The 3594-nt window shown below is 46.5% G+C and overlaps 1 long non-coding RNA gene across 1 annotated transcript; it reads right to left on the bottom strand.

The window, feature by feature from the left end:
- Nucleotides 1-2368: 2368 nt before the first annotated feature.
- On the bottom strand, nucleotides 2369-3254 carry LOC306840643. The gene is made up of 3 exons (XR_013781355.1): nucleotides 3219-3254; nucleotides 2537-2674; nucleotides 2369-2451 (listed from the first exon to the last, which is right to left on the bottom strand). It is a non-coding gene; the product is annotated as an uncharacterized lncRNA (long non-coding RNA).
- Nucleotides 3255-3594: the final 340 nt, after the last annotated feature.

The raw sequence follows: 3594 nt of genomic DNA, 5'->3' as shown, positions 1-3594 counted from the left end.
CTCTGATCCAGAGACAGGTCTTGTTTCAGGATCAGGGAATCACTGAAGAACCCGATGTGCCCTTGAGCAAGGCACCCCCCCCCCACACACACACACAAGCTCAAGAGTGTTCACCTTGGGCAGCCCCCTTCACTCTTCATCTCTTCATTAGTGCATGATCGTGTGTGTGTGTGTGTGTGTGTGTGTGTGTGTGTGTGTATGCATGTGTGTGTGTGTGTGTGTGTATGTATGTGTGTGTGTGTGTGTGTGTGTGTGTGTGTGTGTGTGTGTGTGTGTGTGATCATCAACAGATAAAGTTAATATGTATTCTTTTCACAGTGTCTGACTCTTACAGGATAAACTACTTTACGGCAGTCATATTCTGAATTGTCCTGTCGGGCGCGTGCATGTATCTCTCGTCGTAACACCTGAGGGCTCGTGCACTGACTTGAAGTTGACCAGGTGAGTTGACGGTTAGCTAGCTGTCTGACTTGTCAGCTCGTTCGGTTGGGTGTAAGAAAGGCTTCTCTAGAACCTTCTGGACCTCCTCCCAGCCTCTCACTGAGCGGCTGTTAGCTTTATGAGCTAACAGCCGCGTAGCTGCGCGTGCCGAAGAAAACACGGGCTAGTGCTGCTTAGCTTCGGGAGCTAATAAGCGTTACCGGACAGAACAAACCGTTACACGTTATTAAACATACCTGTGATCACCGCTGCGACCCGGAAGATGCACCGTCGAACCCGTCACCTGTGTGTTCCGAGCCGTGCCGTGTCACAAATATCATTCAAAGTCCACAGAAAGTGTTTCGGGAGCCGCTCGCTTCAGACTCCGCCGCTGAATGGCTGCTACGCGGAGACTCAACCAAACTTCCTCCTTAGCAACGGACCGCCCCCGACACACCTGATTGGTCGAGAGCCGCGGATCGGAGGCGATCGATCGACGATTGACAGCTCAACGTGAACATTCAGTGAACGTCTTCACGTATCGGTGATTAGCTGTGAGGCCTGATAGTGAAAGGATTTAAATGAACTATTGATGGAGTCCAAACTGAAAGGAGCACTGTGGAAGTTGGAGAAGTGAAACAGTTGTGTGTCATCTTTTATGATCTAAATGTGAATCTTAATTCAAAGGTCAAAGTGATGTCTTTCACATTTCTCCACCACAGCTCCACGGTGCACCTTTAAACAATGACTGGCCACAATGATGAGTATAATGATAATAATTGTATTACATAACACCTTTAAAAACAAAGCATTTAGACATCCAGCAAAAACCAATAAATGATGTTTTTATTAGATGGTGGAGATTTACTCTCATGGCCAAAATATAACAACGACAAACATTGAACCATACGACAGAGCATCCGGACAAAACGAGTTCCACATGATGAGATGCTGATTCAGATAATGATTATTTTTCTTTCATTTCTAAACAGTTTAACTCCGCCAGCTGGAATAGTTTTCACAAGTTAAACTGACACAAGCCTGTTGCTAAGCAACCCGAACAGTCTGTTCTGCTGTTGGTGTCCATGGTTACCACGGAGCAGCTCCTCTGCCATACGAACCTTTGCTGGCGTGTTAACAGACACATAAACAAAAACAAACTCATGGACGCACTTTTACACCGCACTGATGGTAGAGGCTGCTGCAGAGTAAAGAGTCCATCAGTGTTAACTCATCCATTCATACACATTCACACACTGATGGTAGAGGCTGCTGCAGAGTAAAGAGTCCATCAGTGTTAACTCATCCATTCATACACATTCACACACTGATGGTAGAGGCTGCTGCAGAGTAAAGAGTCCATCAGTGTTAACTCATCCATTCATACACATTCACACACTGATGGTAGAGGCTGCTGCAGAGTCCATCAGTATTAACTCATCCATTCATACACATTCACACACTGATGGTAGAGGCTGCTGCAGAGTCCATCAGTATTAACTCATCCATTCATACACATTCACTCACTGATGGTAGAGGCTGCTGCAGAGTAAAGAGTCCATCAGTGTTAACTCATCCATTCATACACATTCACTCACTGATGGTAGAGGCTGCTGCAGAGTCCATCAGTATTAACTCATCCATTCATACACATTCACACACTGATGGTAGAGGCTGCTGCAGAGTCCATCAGTGTTAACTCATCCATTCAGACACCACCAACAAAGCAGTGGGAGCACCACTGCAGAAGCAGAGGATCGAACCGCTGACCTTCCAGTTAAGAGACCACTGAGCCACAGCTGCATATTGACAGTGAGTTGAGCTGCACGGCGGCTCAGTGGTTATCACTGTCCCCTTCACAGCGAAAAGGTTGCTGGTTTGAATCTCCGTCTGACTGGATCCTCTCTGTGTGGCGTGGGTTCCAGGTACTCCGGCTTCAGTCCAAACACATGCTGGTTACCTGCTGGCTCTGAATCACCCGTAGGTCTCTGTCAGCTCTGTGATTGGCTGGTGAACAGTCCAGCGTGTAACCTTGGATGACAGGATTTATCTTTGTTGGTAAAAATGTTTTGTTTCACTTTCTCTGTTGCTCTTCTTGATTTCTGTGTTTTCAAACTTGCGGTGAAGCTTTATTTTATCGTCATTATCAGCTCATGTAGACAAACAGAGGAGCAGAGCGTGATGTACTTTGTGTTTGTCTTCCAGCACGTGACCGTCTCTTCTTTATCTCCGTCTGATTTGCAAAACGGCCGAGCTGTCAGAGGAAACCACGTCGTTAAAAAGACGATTAACACCTTCATATTTTACCCTCAGTCCTTTTGTCTTTACTACATTACATGTCGAGTCTCTTTACGGTGTGCCCCTCATGTTGTGTTCACCCTCTCTGCCCCCCCCCCCCCCCCCCCTGATGACGAAACCTCTGACCCCCTTTAAAAGGCCACAAGTTTATCAGAGTTGAGCTGCATTCCTGACATACTTCTGAGGCCTACTAAGCAGCAGAGTGTCTTAAGGCCTGGAAGGTTGCAAAACCAACAGAGAGTGAAAACGACCTGAGGTAACCGAAGCTGTCGAGCCTGTTCTGCTGAGAGAGAGAGCACGATGATGATACAGAGAGCACGAAGCTCCAGCTGAGACTCTCAGACACGACCAGTCCTCTTCTTTTATTCTCTGTTATCTTCACTGTATCTTATTTATGACTCCTTCTCTTTACAACAAGCACTCAGCCATCAACCTGTGGAGCTCACAGAGCCTCTCACTGTGTGGATGTACTGCCCCCTTGTGGCCATTATCAGAATCACCTTTATTAGTCAGGTAGGTCTGACTCCGGTCTGCCTCTACAAACAGGACAAACTAAATATGAAAGCATACAGAAACACTCAGCAGGGCATAGAGAGCCACATGGGGCCCATCAAGGAGGTTTTCTTCAGTCTGGTTTACATTTTGAGGCGATGCTGTGGTTTAAAGTTTGTCAGCTGTTGGGGGGGGCCCCTACTGGACCGAGGGCCCCAAGAAGATACCTGCTGACAAGCAGAGCCTCTGGTTAAATGTTTTGATGCACTCTTAAATATTCCCATCTTTAATGAGTTTTATTTCTTCTCGTGAACAGGTGACTGCAGAATAATCAGAAATAGAAGATTTATCAGATCAATATTTCAAACAAAACCCGACAGCAGC

This window comes from Symphodus melops, assembly GCF_947650265.1.
Source record: "Symphodus melops genome assembly, chromosome: 19".
NCBI lineage: Eukaryota > Metazoa > Chordata > Actinopteri > Labriformes > Labridae > Symphodus > Symphodus melops.
Note: the sequence above shows the minus strand (reverse complement) of the source record. Positions and strands in the feature narration are given on the sequence as shown.